Source organism: Suricata suricatta, chromosome 2, assembly GCF_006229205.1.
Source record: "Suricata suricatta isolate VVHF042 chromosome 2, meerkat_22Aug2017_6uvM2_HiC, whole genome shotgun sequence".
In the NCBI taxonomy this organism is placed as follows: Eukaryota; Metazoa; Chordata; class Mammalia; order Carnivora; family Herpestidae; genus Suricata; species Suricata suricatta.
Window position 1 is genome coordinate 94070139 of NC_043701.1, and position 17598 is coordinate 94087736.

General features: G+C 37.1%; 1 long non-coding RNA gene across 1 annotated transcript; it reads right to left on the reverse strand.

The window, feature by feature from the left end:
- Positions 1 to 5160: 5160 nt before the first annotated feature.
- LOC115307028 lies at positions 5161 to 8160 on the reverse strand. Its single transcript, XR_003915527.1, has 2 exons — positions 7915 to 8160; positions 5161 to 5351 (listed from the first exon to the last, which is right to left on the reverse strand). It is a non-coding gene; the product is annotated as an uncharacterized LOC115307028 (long non-coding RNA).
- Positions 8161 to 17598: the final 9438 nt, after the last annotated feature.

A 17598-nucleotide genomic window follows, 5' to 3' on the forward strand; every position in this document is an offset into this window, starting at 1 on the left:
TCATTACTACCCAAAGCAATCTACACATTCAATGCAATCCCCATCTAAATTGCACCAACATTCTTCTCAAAGCTAGAACAAACTATCCTCAAATTCGTATGGAACCACAAAAGACCCCGAATAGCCAAAGTTATACTGAAGAAGAAAACCAAAATGGGAGGCATCACAATCCCAGACTTTAGCCTCTACGACAAAGCTGTCATCATCAAGACAGTATGGTATTGGCACAAAAACAGACACATAGACCAAAGGAATAGAATAGAGAACCCAGAACTGGGCCCACAAATGTATGGCCAATTAATTTTTGACAAAGCAGGAAAGAGTATGCGATGGAAAAAAGACTGCCTCTTTAGCAGGTGGTGCTGGGAGAACTATTTTTTTCAACTTTCAAATTTCATAATTTTGATTCAATCCAGTAAGCAAGAACTATTCATTTCCAGTGTATCAGTTGGAACTCATTAGTATGTGAGTAAAAAACTACCTAATCAAAATGGACTATGTCACAAATCTATCTGGCTCTGTCTCCATTGTCTTGGTATTAGTCAGGCTACACAGCAGCTCTTAGGCCTGGATTCTCTCAGGTTTTAAATCTTAAGAAAAGGATCAAGTCCATTTCTCCAATAATTTCAGCCTCACCCAATCAACAGTGTCCCAGAACTGGGATTTGTAAGCCTCTTGATTACTCCATCCATATAGAAATATGTTTCTATAACCATATTCAGGAGTCTTCTGTTTGTCTAAAGACTGATCATGGGCCCAACCCTTGAAGTCAGGAAGTACTTGCTAGGACCACATACTCTGTGAGTGGGGAAGGAAGTGATTAAACAGTAAGACCAAAGATGGATCCTAAATACACTATAAAGTATCCAGGTGTTCCATAAACACTTGTGATACATATTATGACCATGTCTCTCACAATCATTTTCTTTTCTTAATAATTACAACTTGCAAATGCTTCATTTTTCCTTAAATGCTGAAGACGTGTGAAAAATGATTTTCACCCTTTAAGATTATATTCTTAAATTTAATTTTAGTTTTCTTTAGAATCTCTAGGTAATTGTCCTTCCTCTCCTCCTTTTATAAGAGAAGGTCACCTTCAGTCAAGGAGTACTGTTGTGGCAAGTTCATAGATTTCTCTGTGACAGTTGGAAAAATGAAGATCCAGTCTAAGTGTGGATCTTGCATGTTCTTGTCCTGCCTTGTAGATATTTGCCACCTATTTTTAAAGCATAATCAAAATTCAGGTTACGCTGCCCATGACATCAACCAGCCAGAAGCATTAAAACATTACTGAAGCCCTTAAACCATGTTAGAAATCTAAAACAATTTTTAAAACAGTGGATAGGAGTCTCTGAGGCTACTTAATAGTATGGTAGTCCTATGACATTTCTCCATCTGGCTGTGGTACATAGAAGTTGTGGTGACATTTTTGCTGATTTTATATGGTGAACCAATATGTGAGTCAATAAGTGGATTTTTGTAATTCACTTATGCATGTGCATCTAATACAACAATTTGTATTTTTTGAAGTATCATGTGTTATTGAAAGGAGAACTTTAAATGCAGCTCAGAGTTGGAAATGAAATCTCAACTTAATGGAAAGACTCGAGGGTAATGATCAGCTACTACAAGTGGTGTAGAATGAACCACCCAAACCTTAGTGGTTAGCAACAATAAGCATTTATGCCTATATTTGTGGGTCTTCCTGTTGATGTTCAGCCAGCAAACAAGGCACTTCATCTGATTGTGGCTCTAAGCTGAGGATTTAGGTCTGCTCCACATGTATGCATTCTGGGACCCGTGCTGAAGAGGCATTGATTAACAGGGCCGCCATCACTGCTGCACAGCCAAGCAAGCAGAGACATGTGGTGCCTTGTTGCATCTTGATCTGGCAATTTTACACTGTTAATTTCTTCCATATCTTATTTACTCAAGCAAGTCACATAACCAAACCAATGTCTATGGTATGAGTTTATATTATTTTATGGAGAAAATGGAGAACCTCAGGGCTAACAATATGGATGTATAATTCTAACTTATGGGCAGGTAAAGAATTGGAAGCAGATTCAATCATCCACATTGAGGAACAACAAATACATGCTGAACTATTTCTAAGTTGAGGTTAGGAGCTATCGGGTGATTCTTTTGCTGAGTTGGGGTTACAGATTAGGGCCCGTATTAGTAAGGGTTCTCCAGAGACATAGAACCAATCAGATATGTGTGTGTGTGTGTGTATGTGTCTACGACTGTGTGTGAATGTGTTTTACACACACATAAAGACTGGCAAGTCCCAACATCTGCAGGGTGAGCAGGGAAGCTGGAGACCCAGGAGAAGTGATGTTGTGGTTCCAGGCTGAAGACTGGCAGGCTCGAGACCCAAGAGGAACAGAAGCTCCAGTCAAAGTGTCTGAAGGCAGGAAAAAAGTTAGTGTCCCAGTTTGAAGGGCATCAGGCAGGAAGAGTTCTCTCTTATGCAATGAGGGTCAGCCTTTTTTTCTCCATTCAGGCTTTCAACGGATTGGATGAGGGTCACTCCTATGAGAGAGAGCAATTTGCTTTACTCAGTCTGTCAACTTAATGTTAATCTTATCCAGAAACACTTTCACAGAAACACCAAGAATAACGTTTGGCTCATTATCTGGGCATTCTGTGATCCAGTCAAATTGACACATTAAAATGAGCTGTCACAAGCCCTGGTTTTATTTGTTTTTGTGTTGATTTTTTTATGACGGGGAAAGAGAAGCTAAGTGAATACTTTTTTTTTTGTCTTTTTCTCACTGAGTTCCCAACATCTTTCTAAATAAATAACGAGCCAGCCAAACTTAAAGAACATAGGTTTAAAGGGATGCCAAATTATTAGCTTGTCTTGAGTGCCCACGGACCTTGGTCTGGCCCTGTTCCTAAGGTTTGTGCATGTGGCCCTTGGAAACTCAAGAGAGTGAAGTTCCCTTTCCTTCTAGAGTCAACCACACTCTGTGGGAATCTGAAGTCTTTGTTCACATGACCTCATTGTGGAACTCAGCATTAAAACAGCGGGTAGGAATCTCTGAGGCTACTTAATAGTATGGTGGTACATGAAGTTTCTCCATTTGGCTGTAGTACGAAGAAGTTGTGGTGACATTTTTGCTGCTTTTAAATGGTGAACCAGTATGTGAGTCAATAAGTGATTTTTAAAATTGGCTTATGTATTTGCATAATAATAGGAATGTCTGAAGGACAGGTTGAAGAAGCCACATCCTGCCTTTGGAAAAACAAAGTATCTGAGAAAGTCTGTTGCCAGTTGAAATGTCATCTTTAGAGTATATTAAAATTGGGATAGTTTGGAACCTGCATGTATAAAATCTCATAGGAGAATAGCCAAAAGAGGTTTTAGTATTGGTTCAAGGGAAAATGATCTAAATTTAATGAACACTTCAGACTGTATAGTCAGTTTTTATGATTGCGTTTAAGACGAGATCAGGCGCGTTCAGGGTGGTGTGGCCGTAGACTATGATTGCCTTTAAGGAGAAGAGTAATGTATGGGATTCTGTGGGAAGATTCAAGAGAAAGTGCTTAAAGAATATGTAGTCGGGTGTGGTTAAAGGACAAAGGGTAAATATACAGAAGGGAGACTAAGAAGGCAAGCCCTTGCTCTATCATTACGGGCCTTGCTTGTGAAACTAGGGAATGTGAACTGCCCCTTATGGGTGTTGCAGGCCCATCAAGATCTTTAAGCAGGTAAATGACATTGTTCAGTTTCTGAAAAATTTGCACCAGTGATAGTAAGCAAGACAGAGGAAAATCTTATCAGAATTTTTTTTAAGTTTTATTTATTCTTGAGAGAGAGAGAAAAGAGAGGAAGGGAGGTTACAGCGAGGAGAGGGAGAGAGAGAGAGAGAGAGAGAGAGAGAGAGAGAGAGAGAGAGAGAGAGAGAGAGAAAGAGTCCCAAGCAGGCTTCGTGCTGTTTGCACAGAGCCCCGTGTAGGGCTTGATTTCATGAATCATGATGAGATCAAGACCTAAGTTAAAATCAAGAGTCAAATGCTCAACTGACTGAGCCACCCGGGTACCCCATTATCAGAATATTTTATAGATCTAAACAATAAAAGATTCAGGTGGCATACTTATGCAACCTAAACTAATAATACAAAGCATATATAAATGTTAAAATTAAAACAATGAACCAATTTTAAAAGATAGAGTTCAAAGAACTTGGTGGCTGACTGGCAAAGGAGAGGGTCAGGGATTTAGAGGTTTCTGTCTTAGAACCATGGGTAGATTAAAATAAAACCACATAGGAAAAAGCCATGGTAATTGGAACGGTAATGGAAACATATGGTTGATCTAAAATGTATATTAATTCCTATGGTATCACGTTGAATCAGTTTGAGAGTAAGTTTCCTGGTGCTAGGAGAATTTTTTTTTTTCTAAATTTACATGGACTAAGTTTGTATTTTTGAGAGTGGTGGTTTAAATAACTTCCAGAACTTGACAGGTTTAGAATAAAAATTTTGCCTTTATATTATCTAGAGGGTTTTTTGATAGCAGACATTGTCTACTTGTTTGGAGAAAGGCTGATATTCATTACCAAATTGAAAGCATTATACTTTTAGTTAATTATGTATTACTGGTCATGCCTGTGAATGCCCTGAATTTCTCCAGCCAATGCCAGTGATGAATGTGGGTAGATGATTTAAAAAAATAATGAAGTAAATACCCTCAGAATCCTACTAAAGAATTCATTCCTGCTCTAGAATTCTGAAATCCCCTTCATTTACTCAACAAATGTACCTTTGACATAAGCAAGCATACTGTATATAGTCCTCCTGTTCTCTGCCATGCTATGTGAAAGCAGGTAATCCATTAAAAAAATTTTTTTTAATGTTTATTTATTCTTGAGAGAGACACAGAGACAGAGAGACAGAGCATGAGCAGGGGAGGGTGAGAGAGAGGGAGACACAGAATCCAAAGCAGGCTCCAGGCTCTGAGCAGTCAGCACAGAGCCCAACCTGAGGCTCAAACCCATGAACTGTGAGATCATGACCTGAACCGAAGTCAGGCACTTTACTGACTTGAGCCACCCAGATGCCCTGCAAGTCATCCATTCTTTATGTACTAGGGTGTCTTTGACCTGAAATTCTATTGGAAAAAACTGGAATTAAATGAAAGTCCTAATGACGTAAATTTCTTTTTGTTTTATTGCTAATCATGGTACCCTTTGGAATGTTGTCAGTGAATATTAACAGAGGTAAAAGAAGATATTCAGACTAACTCAGGATGTGAATTCTCATATAGGAATATGGATTTTTTTCGTCCTCTTTCTCCTCGTTTTTCTTCCTCCTCCTCTTCTTCATCTTCTCTGTCTCCTCCCCTGTGGATATCAAACACAAAAATAGAAAAGGCAAATGGAGTTTAGTTCTTAGGTTCTTATATTTGGTAATCTGGCTGGCTGTCTCCTGACATAGTCTCCTCCTCCTCCTTCTTCTTTTTTACTTTTTTCTTTTTTGCTCTAGGAAAACATTAGCGTGAAGATGGTGACCCTGTGCGCTTGTTTTAGATGAGGGTAAACAGAAAACGATATTACTTGCCTGAATGGCGTAGACTATCCCATGGAGGAGAATAATAGCTGTCTCCTGGTTTCTGTTTTTTTTAAAAAGGCCAGTGAGAACTTAAAAGGAGAAAGAACTGGAGAGGAGGGTGAAAGATGATTACCTTAAGGATTAGAGCTGTTACCCTGGTGAAGTCTGCAAATACTGTTTCTAAGTGATGGGTTGAATGTCTCATGAGTAAAATGAATTTCAACTAAGGGATTAGCAGTAAATCTGTACAGGAAAATATCTCTCAGTTAGTTACCCATTATGATAGTACGATTTCAATAAGAATGGGTGTTGTTTCGCTCATTAACCAGCCTGTCCTATAAATATTATTTTAAAAGATCAAAAGAAATATTACTACTTTTTGAAAAAGTTCAAATTGCTCAAATTTTATCACACATTCAGCTATTTAAAGTCAATTCATGAAAAATAATTTTTTAAAAATGAAACGACATTTTTCGGGACTTCTTAGTGACTTTGCAAATAAGCATATTTTACATGTTTTGTCCAAAATCTAGTAGATAATAGGTTTCATAGATGCTGTATACATTGCTATATTCTCTTATTGGCATTTTTTATTTTTAAGAAATAATCAAAAACATATTGTGAGCTCAAGGAACAGTGTATATACTTCAGGTTAACACGGTAATGGCTCTGACCCTTAACCCTGATGCAACTGTTCTGTGCTAACAGCCCTTTGTGAAAGGACACCAAATACTGAAGAAATTGGAAAGGTTAACAAAGTTAGCGGACAAAATAAACTTGATACTGAGAATGAACTTTCACATGTAGCAAAAAAATAAACACTATTCTCTTAAGCTGATCATCAAAGGATGTTTAAGATGCCTATATATGCTTCTTAGCGCTAAGTTCATACTCTCTTTTGAGAATTGTTTATACAAAGGGTTACCAAATTCATAGTGAGTCCATTACTGTAAATTCATAAGAACTAATATGTATGGGATTATTTTAAAACAATTGAAGTCCTAGCACCACTGGGGTGGCAATCATACGTGGGAGCTTGCTATTTTTTTCAAGTCCTTTTTATGACATCCCAGTATTAGAAGCTTTCCTAATAACTTCCTGGTGTAGACTTGACTGAATTATTCCCCAACATAACTTCCAGAATTTGGGTCTAAACTATAACCTGGATTCTTAGCTGCAACAAGGTCATAACTTCTAACTTCTGTTACTGACGCATTTTAGAAGTTCACAGCTCAGACTGACTCTACAATGGGAATTACCTATCAGGTTACTTTTGTAGAAAAGGAAAGGAGCAAAGTAACTGCAAAACTGTGTGTGATCACCCAGAACACGGTGTGGAAAGGCCATTTAAACAACACTGAAAAGGTGGGTGTGTTTTTTACTAGTTACTGCTTATCTTCTAAAACATTTTATTATAAGCATTTCCTAAAAGCAACATAACATCCTAAAGATGTAAAGATGGTTTCTGTCTCCTGTACAAAGGGTTCCATAAAGGAGAAATCCCAATCTAAACCTCATCAAATCACTCAGTTATTATTATTATTATTATTATTATTATTATTATTATTATTGTAGTGAGAAGTACAGGTTAGGGGCTTTTTTATTTCTCACTGTATCAAGAAAATAATGTTTACTTGAGAAGAAAAGCAAATGACAGACAAGAATGGCCGTACCTGGTTTTGCATTTAACAATCCAATCCTTGATGGCCAAAAATAAATAAATAAATAAATAAATAAATAAACAAAACTTAAGGTGGTCTTATTTTTTAACTCAACGAAGTTCCACTTGTTCTATAAGTCTTACTAATTTATTGTTGGGCTTTGAAACAGCTTCTCCTCTTTGCTGGTCTTCTGAAGTATTGGTTGATGTAGCTAGCAGTCTTTCAGAAAACAGCAGGATTAACAGGGTATTTGCACACCTGCAAAGCTCATTTAATGACTAAAATTGCAAATGCTGTACAAGTAAAACAAAAAAATGTATATTTTAAGTTATTTAGTGACCACAGCTATATAACACTATTCAGAGAACCAAGAATGTATGTCTATATATTATATATCCCAAAACATAGTTTTGATTGATTATTTTTCCATGTCAAATATTTCTATTTGCTGGAAAAGAGGATAAAAAACTGTTAACAGAAATGGACAACTTTATGAGAAAATGACGAAGCAGCAAAAGCATAAAAGTGATGTTGAAAATCTTAAAATCACCAGATAAATTAAAGAGAGAGCATGTAAATAAAGATGAAGAGTGTGACTGCTGTTTCTTCTAAGGACTTGCATTCAGATGCATTGCAAAGCCTACCTACACTAAGTACATTAACTGCCCTGGGAAGTATTCTCTGGATGACTCACCTGTCTTTCAGATGTATAATTTTTAAACTTCAATTTGTTGATCACTTGATCAAGAGATTTTCATTTTGTTGATTGCTATGTTTCTTGAAAATTCTCTCCCTTCTCATAAGATCATTCTAACAGGGCTAAGCTGTCACCCAGACTAGGTATGGCTTTCTAAGAAGATAATTTCTTGTGGGCTAACTGAGCAAAGAGGAATTAGGTATTAAGGACTGAAATTACAGCCAGAGCGTTTGATGCCGTACAGGGATTCTACCCACTCCCCACTTCTGAGGTCCGTGGTAGACGTATATAATGAGTTAAGGAACTTTGATCCAGCCTCAGAATCTTCCTTGACTCTGAGCTCTAGGCAGCCACCATTAATCTTTTAAATTGGCTCAAATGGCAAAATCTATTTGCCATCCTCCATTAGATTCATATTCTAAGCTTTAATATTTATTCTTCCTCTCTTCCATGGAGATGATAACATCATTTTCTGCTTCACTGGCATGAGAACTAGTCCTAGGGAAGAGTATATGAAGACAGTGCAACTTTTCCTTGTAACGCTGTAGGACATGATAAGCCCCTTATAAACAAAAGAGACTTTATCAAATTTTCCCTAACAGATTATGATGTACTTATTTGCAAATCACTATTGCCCATCCCGATGTTCACTGTAGCACAAAATGAGTTAATCATATTTTTGAGTTAATCTGAAGTGGAATTCTTTAAGATGTTAGGTTTCATTTGTGAAAATGAAGCTTATACTACTGCTATAATGTTACTATAATAAATAAACAAGATATCACAGAAATAAATTAATTTTATGCCAGTGACTTACGGAGAAAAATGATCCTCGAAGTCCTTAAAATCACAGCTTGCTAGAAATTTGCATCTAATGATGTCCTGCTTCTATTTTTCAAACTGTAAACACTTTGCTTCTTAAATTTTCAGCAATATCTCATAATTAGTTTTCAGCTGGGAAACTGGGCTTTGTAAATGGTGAATATAAGTGAACAGGTACTAAGTTACAGATAAGAGGGTGTAAATAAATAAATGGAGGTTTTGTGAGTCGGTATGAAAGCACATCTGCAAATTATACTTGGGTTCAGCCTCAATGTGTGTTTTCCTCAGTTATCACCCAGTTTGCGTTTTTACTGACTCACAACTATGGGAAACACTCAAACAGTTGGGATTCCTTTTGGAACACATAGAGACAACCCACATCTTCCAATTCAGATTATGTGGTTGGGCCTAAAGGCTGTCTGTGGCTATGGGGTGTGGTGTTGTGGAGTTGGGGGTACAGTTCTAGGGTGTAGTTAATACAGGAAGGTACTCGAATTACATCCAGTGTAACATTACCAAACTTGGAAAATCTCTCTCCCTCTCTTTTTCTCTTTCTTCTCTCTCTCTCCCTCCCTCACCCCCATCTCTCCATCCCCCCCACTCCCTTGCTGTCTCCTTAGCAGTTGCTAGCTAAACTTCCAGACCATGTAAACTGAGGGAGGTTGCTTTGGGTAAACCAGAACTGCATTTTTCTGCACTTTTTTGTCCTTACAGTCAAACCCACATCAAGTCTAAATAAAAACTCATTCTGACTATCGATATTTATTTTATTTAGCTCTGCTTAAACTGAAGTGATCGCTCATCCCTTGTTATTAAAACTCTAGAACTCTTTTAAATCCATTTGCCACAAGATTGCTGTGGATGGAAGCCTTTCATTATGCTGCCTTTGTTTGCGAATTGTTTGGAATTTTCAGATTTGAAAATAATTCCAAGCCACCATTTTAAAGTGTACAATTCAGTGGTTTATAGTATATTCACAGAGTTGTCCAGCCATCACCGCTGTCTAATGCCAGTACATGATTATCGCCCCGGAAAGAAACCCTGTGACTCTTAGCAGTCAGTCCCCATTCTGCCCTCTTCCCAGGCCCTGGCAACCATTAATCTACTTTCTGTCTCTGGATTTGCCTCAGCTGAAAACTTCATATAAATGGAATCATAAAATAGGTGGCCTTTTGTGACTGGCTTGTTTCACTAGACATAATATTTTCAACATTCATCCATAGCTGAATAATATTCCATTGTACAGATATAATACATTTTATCTATCCATTTATCATTTGATGGACATTTCATGGGGAAATGGTTTTCCTTTTATTTACCTCTTTTTTCTCTCTTTTTTGTCTCATGTTATTGTGGGTTTTGTTCTCTTTGTTTTATTTGCTATAGGTTATTTGATTTCACATATTGAAAATCCAACTATTAACTTCTAATGATTCTCAAACTTTAATGTGTATATAAAACACAGGGCTCCTTTTAAAATGCAGACTCTGCCCAATTCTTAACTGAATTGTTTTGTTTTTTTTTTTGAGTATTGAGTTTGGTAAGTTCTTTATAATTTTGGACACTAACCCTTTATCAAATATGTCATTTGCAAATATCTTCTCCCATTCTGTAGGTTGCCTTGTAGTTTTGTTGAATGTTTCCTTTGCAGTGCAGAAGTTTTTAATTTGATAAAGTTCCAATAGTTCATTTTTACTTTTGTTTCCCTTGCCTTTGGAAACGTGTCTAGTAAGAAGTTGCTGTGGCTGATGTCAAAGAGGTTGCTGCCTATTTATCCTCTAGGATTTTGATGGTTTCCTGTTGTATTGAGGTCTTTTATCCATTTTGAATTTATTTTTGTCTATGGTATAAGAAAGTGGTTCAGTTTCATTTTTCTACATGTTGCCATCCAATTTTCCCAACACCATTTGTTGAGGAGACTGTCTTTTTTCCATTGTATATTTTTTCCTGCTTTGTCAAAGATTAGTTTACCATATTATTGTGGGTCCATTTCTGGGCTTTCTATTCTGTTCCATTGATCTATGTGTCTGTTTTTGGGCCAGTAAGATAAAAGCTTCTACACGGCAAAAGAAATAATCAACAAACAAAAAGGCAGCCTATGGAATGGGAGAAGATATTTGCAAATGACATATCTGAAAAGAATGAAATCTCGCCATTTGCAACTACGTGGATGGAACTAGAGGGTATTATGCTAAGCGAAATCAGTCAGTCAGAGAAAGACAACTATCATGTGACTTTACTCATACGAGGACTTTAAGATACAAAGCAAAGGAACATAAGGGAAGGGAAGCAAAAATAATATAAAAACAGGGAGGGGGACAAAGCATAAGAGACTCTTAAATATGGAGAACAAACACAGGGTTATTGGAGGGGTTGTGGGAGGGGGGTTGGGCTAAATGGGTAAGGAGCATTAAGGAATCTACTCCTGAAATCATTGTTGCACAATATGCTAACTTGGATGTAAATTTAAAAAATAAATTAAAAAGAGAGTTAGTATCTAAGATCTATAAAGAGCTTACCAAACTCAACCCCCCAAAACCAAATAATCCAGTTAAGAAACAAGCAGAAAATGGGCCACCTGGGTGGTTCAGTTGGTTGATCCTCTGACTCTTGATTTCAGTTCAAGTAATGATCTTATGCTTTGTGAGTTTGAGCCCTACCCTGGGCTCTGCACTGGCAGCTTGGAACCTGCTTGGGATTCTGTGTCTCCCTCTCTCTCTGCCCCTTATCCCCCTCTCAAAAATAAATAAATAAACATTAAAAAAAAATAAATGGGCACAAAATATGAATAGACAGTTTTCCAAAGAAGACACCTGAAAAGATGCTCAACATCGCTCACCATCAGGGAAGTACAAACCAAAACTACAGTAAGATAACACCTCATACCCGTCAGAATGGCTAAAATTAACACAGGAAACAACAAATATGGGTGAGGATACAGAGAGAAGGGAACCTTGCTACACTCCTGGTAGGAATGCAAACTGATGCAGCCACTCTGGAGAAGGGGTGGAAGTTCCTCAAAAAGTTAAAAACAGAACTGTCCTATGAATTAGCAATGGCATGACTAGGCATTTACCCCAAAGGATACAAAATACAAAGTTGAAGGGACATATGCACCCTGATGTTTATAGCAGCATTATCAACAATAGTCAAATTATGGAAAGACACCAAATGTCCATTGACTGATGAATGGATAAAGCTGTGGCATATATACATATATACATATATATATATATATGTATATATATATATATATATATACACACACACACACACACAAAGAATGAAGAGAAGAATGAAAAGGATTTCATTCATTAAAAAGAATGAAATCTTGCGATTTACAACCCTGTGGATGGAGCCAGAAGGTATTATGCTAAGCAAAACAAGTCAATCAGAGAAAGACAAATATGATTTGATTTTACTCATATGTATAATTTAAGAAACAAAACAGATGAACATGGGGAAGGGGAAAAAAAAGGAGATGGAGGCAAACCATAAGAGACCCTTAACTATGAAACAAACTGGGGGTTGCTGGAGGGGAGGTGGGTAGGAGCTGGGCTAAATGGGTGTTGTGCATTAAGGAGGGCACTTGTTACAGTGAGCACTGAGTGTTATGTGTAAGTGATGAATAACTAAATTCTACTCTTGAAACCAGTATTACACTATATGTTAACTAGAGTTTAAATTAAAACTTGGAAACAAAAATTAATTAATTAACTTAAAAAATACATAACTACTATGAAAAAAAATAAATGAATACATAAAATTTAGACTCTGATTTAAAAGGTCAAGGAGTAAGCCCATGATTCTGCATTTAACAAGTTCCCAGGTGATACTGATGCTGCTCATCTGTAGACTACTTGAGTACCAAGGATTCTTACTATATGTTCCATTGAAAGTAAAATGTTCTAAGTAGGTTAGTTCACTCCAGGCACACTTTTACATGCTTTCACAAATTTTATATTTTTCTAAATATTACATTAACAGCTATTTAATACATGCCCAGCTGCTTTCACACAATATTTAAACAAATTAGAGTTTAAAACAGAGATTGACAACCTAAGGCCTATGATTTTTGTCTGCCACCTGTTTTTGTCAATAAAGCTTTATTAGAACCCAGCCACACCCATTTTTTAAGTTTGATTATTTATTTTGAGAGAGAGAGAGATCACAAGCTGGGGAGGGGCAGAGGGAAGGAGAGACAGAATCCCAAGCAGGCTCTGCGCCATCAGCACAGAGCCTGATGCGGGGCTCAAACCCACACACCCTGAGATCAGTTGAGATCGAGTCAGATGCTTAACCAACTGCACCACTCAGGGCCTCCCATTTTATTCTTTTAATATAATTTATTGTCAAATTGGCTAACATACAGTGTGTACAGTGTTCTCTTGGTTTTGGAATAGATTCCTGTGATTCATCACTTACATACAACACTCAGTGCTCATCCCAACAAGTGCCCTCCTTAATGCCCATCACCCATTTTCCCCTCTCCCCCAACACACCATCATCCATTCTCAGTTTGTTCTCTGTATTTAAGAGTCTCTTATGGTTTGCCTCCCTCCGTTTGTAACTATTTTTTTCTCCTTCCCTTCCCCCATCATCTCAAGTTTCTCAAGTTCCACATATGAGTGAAAACATATGATATATGCATTTCCCTGACTGACTTATTTCATTTAGCATAATACCCTCCAGTTCCATCCATGTTGCTGCAAATGGCAGGATTTCATTCTTTCTCACTGCAAAGTAGTATTCCATTGTTTATATAAACATCTTCTTGATCCATTCATCAGTTGATGGACACTTAGGCTCTTTCCATAATTTGGCTATTGTTCAAAACACTGCTATAAACATTGGGTTACATGTGCCTCTGTGAATCAGACTCCTGTGTCCTTTGTATAAATTCCTGGTAGTGCTATTGCTGGGTCATAGGGTAGTTCTATGTTTAATTTTTTGAGGAACCTCCACAATGTTTTCCAGAGTGGCTACACCAGTTTGCATTTCCACCAACAGTGCAAGAAGGTTCGCATTTCTTCACATCTGTGCCAGCATCTGTTGTTTCCTGAGTTGTTAATTTTAACCACTCTGACCAGCCTACCCTTACCCATTTTGTGTGTGTGTGTGTGTGTGTGTGTGTGTGTTGTCTATGGCTACTTTAGACTACAGCAGCAGAGTAGAGTAACTCTTACAGAGGTCTTTTGGCTTGCTAATTGTGACATAGACCACATGATTTACAAAGCCTGAAATATCTACCCTCTAGCCCGTTACAGAAAAAATTGCCAACTCCCGGTTTAAAGACTTACTATATAATGAAACAATTTAAATTAATTTATTTAAATGAATCTATATATAGACTAATTTAGAATTTAGAGTATCAAACTGCAATAATCACTAAGAACATTTCATTAAGATGAAATTGATGTTCATCAAGAACATTTCATACATATACCACTTTTTAATGATGGTAAACCATAATCTAAAAGTGCAGTCAATATTTTCAACTATTGAACATTTAAAATTTGGTTTAAATTAACTCTCTGTTAATTCTATAAATCCACTCAAACAGTTGAGTATGACTGGAAAAAAGACAATTGCCACACAATAATTTTATGATCACTAAACTTGACTAGATCCTTAATGAATCACAGGAATTAATTCCCTAATCCCTTTGTATTTTCATACCCCTAGATGACTATCCATTCTTTTCCTTTTTGCTCAAACTTTCAACACTTCATATTTCATTCTCAGTCTTAAGTGAGGACTCCTTACTTTGTACTAATAAAATCTAGGAGCATCTGAGTGGCTCACTTGGTTGACTGTCCAGCTTTGGCTCAGGTCATGATTTCGTGGTTCATGAGTTCGAGCCCTACATTGGGCTGGCTGCTAACTCAGAACCTGCTTTGGATCCTCTGCCCCCTGCCCCCGCCCCTTCCCCACTCATGTTCACTCTCTCACTCTCTCATAAAAATAAATAAACATTAAAAAATAAAAGAAACTCTATCAGAAGAGAACTTTTATTTGCCCTTGTCACTCTATCCTCTCTTACCTTATCTCAGCCTCTAAATTCTGGTCTTGTTTTTGTAACACTGGATGAATTGTTTGTGCTTTTCACAAAGACCACACTCTTCTGTTGTGCACACCACATCCTTACCTTTCTCACCTACTTTAGGACATCATGGTAATAGTTTTTCTTACTCCTGCATCATCAGATTTGCCATTACACTTGATTTTTCCCATCATTATACGAACATATTCTTATTTCTTTCATCTTAAAATGAAAGACCAAGCTTTCTTGACTCCACTTGCCTCTCCATGAACATCCATTTCTTTCTTCCCTTGACAGTGTCTTTGAAAGAGCTGTCTATACATAGTCTCCAGATCTTTCCTTCCATTCTCTGGTGAGCATGCCTTAACCAAGATTTCATCCTTATGCTTCCCCTGAAATTATTCTGGTTAAGGCCACCGTGACCTCCCCAATACAGATTTCACTGGCCAATCCCAGTGCTGAATTTGTAAGTGGCCATTTACACAGAGGTGTTTCCTATGGACTATAAGGAACTGCACACCACAGATATTTTATAATGTATCTAGCCCTTGGTGTCTAAAACCCACACTCTTCTTATCTTCTTTGCATTACTCTAGCCATTTTTCACCATTCCTTTTACTATTTTCTTCTCTTGACCTCCAAACATGGATCCTCTTCCTTTCTTTATCTACACTCAATCCCTTCGTGAATCATGGTTTATAATACCACATTTGTGATGATGGCTTCAAGATTCATATCTGTAGCCCAAACTTCTCTATAGCTCTGGAGACTAAATCCAACTACCCACATACCATCCCCATTTGGAACCAGTAGGCATCTCAGACTTAATGTGCCCACAACTGAATTGTTGACTTTCTCCTTCATTCTAAATCTTATCCTTCTGTCTTACTCATCTCAGTGAATGGTAATTTCATTTTTATAGTCACTCAAACTGAAAAGCTTGGAATGATTCCTGATTTTTTTCTTTCACACCCCATATCCAATCCATCAAAACATCCTGTCAACACTTACTTTAAGATACATCTGGAATCCAACCACATTTCTTCACTTCACAGCCACCATCCTTGTCCATTCCACTACCATCTCTCACCTGGATTATTGTAATAGTCTCATGATGAGTATTCCTGCTTTCTGCTCTTCTCACCCCTTACTATTTTCACTGCAGCAGGCAGTGATACCGTTAGAATACCTTGGCACTCTATACATCCTTCAGTGACTTTCCATTTCACTCAGAGTAGAAGCCAATGTGTTTCCTATGGACTGTAAGGAACTACACACCATCTCTATGACTTTATCCCCACTCGTCTCCTCTTGCTCACTCAGCAGCCTTGGCCTCTTTGTTTTCTCATGAACCTGCTGGTCATATGCCTGCCATGGAGCCTTTATACTTTTAGGTTAGTTTGCATGAAGTACTTTCCAGATATTCACATGGGTGCTTCCTTCATTTCCTTCAGGTCTCAATTCTTTTCCTGTTAGGATGTCCTCCCTCATCCTTCTTCCCTGATTTAAGATTCTCCATAGAATTTATGACCCTCCAAACAGACCACTTTTACCTGGTTATTTTGGTTATTGTCTGTGACCTTCCATTAAAATGTAAGCTTAATGAGACTAGGGATTTTTGCATTTGTGTTTAGTGTTTTAAACTATACAACTAAAGACTCAAAACCTTTGACTTGTAGAAGAAAGGAATTTCTCTGGCTAAAGCAATTTCAACTAAATGTTCTCTCTCCTCAAGTTAACATCACTGCGTCTGGGTGATATTATCCGTCACTTGTCATTCTTCTTCTTTTAAAATCTCCTTTGCTTTACTGGATTAAAACAGCAACAACCACAACAGCAACATCGTTCAAAAACACAGTGCTTTCCCCACAAAATGTCTTCTTATGTTCTATAGTAACCGTCACCAGTGCAGCTCTGTGTCTGTCTTCAAGTTGCTTTAGCCAGAAAAGCTCCTGTCCTTATCTCAAAACCCTGACGTGCTCTGATTAAAACAAACAAACAGAAAAAGAAGAGAAGCTTTTACCCCATAGAGAGGTCTTCTTTAGAAAGAAGTTAGCTGTTACAAGGGGAGCATTGGTAGATTTGAAAAATCGTTTCTCATTTTCAGAAAACAAGGGTAACTTTTTAATTATCCTTGAAAGTTAAAAAGTGTTTAAATCCTCTCCCAAAGGGGTTTATAGCCTTTTCATTGGCCTTATTGTGACTCTTTAATCTCTACTGTTGACAGATGAAGTCCCATTCGAATTCCATAGAGCAGTTCTAAGTTTGTTGCTAACTCTGTCTCTATAAAATCTCGGCATTTAATTTCTTGTTAGTAAAATTAATATGTAAATATATTTTATGTTTATAATTATATACTGTATTTGGGTTTGTCTGAGTATTTGGAAACCTCTGTAAACTTTGCCCCAAAACACCCTGTCTAAAAATTAAGACTAAATTCTAAGTCAGGCTTCCTGTTAAATTGCTCTCTTGCTTTGGGGATGTTTGCCAGCACAGAGAAACAGTCCACGGTAAAAACCAGATAGTGGTTTTTGGCTAAGCCAAATGATTAACGTTATTCATATATATTCAAAATATAAAAGCTGACTATACCTCATATTGAATATAGAATTGTGCTATTTAAGATTTTAAAATATTGCCAAGGGATTTGATTTTTTTAATTGATGTGCTATGGATTCTTTGGTTTTATATAGAATGGTTTTTATATTGAACTCTAAATCCCACCTTTTTATATGATTTTATAATTATGTGACTTCTCTATTTTTTTAATGTTTTATCTATTTGAGAGAGAGAGAGTGAGCGAGCATGTACACACG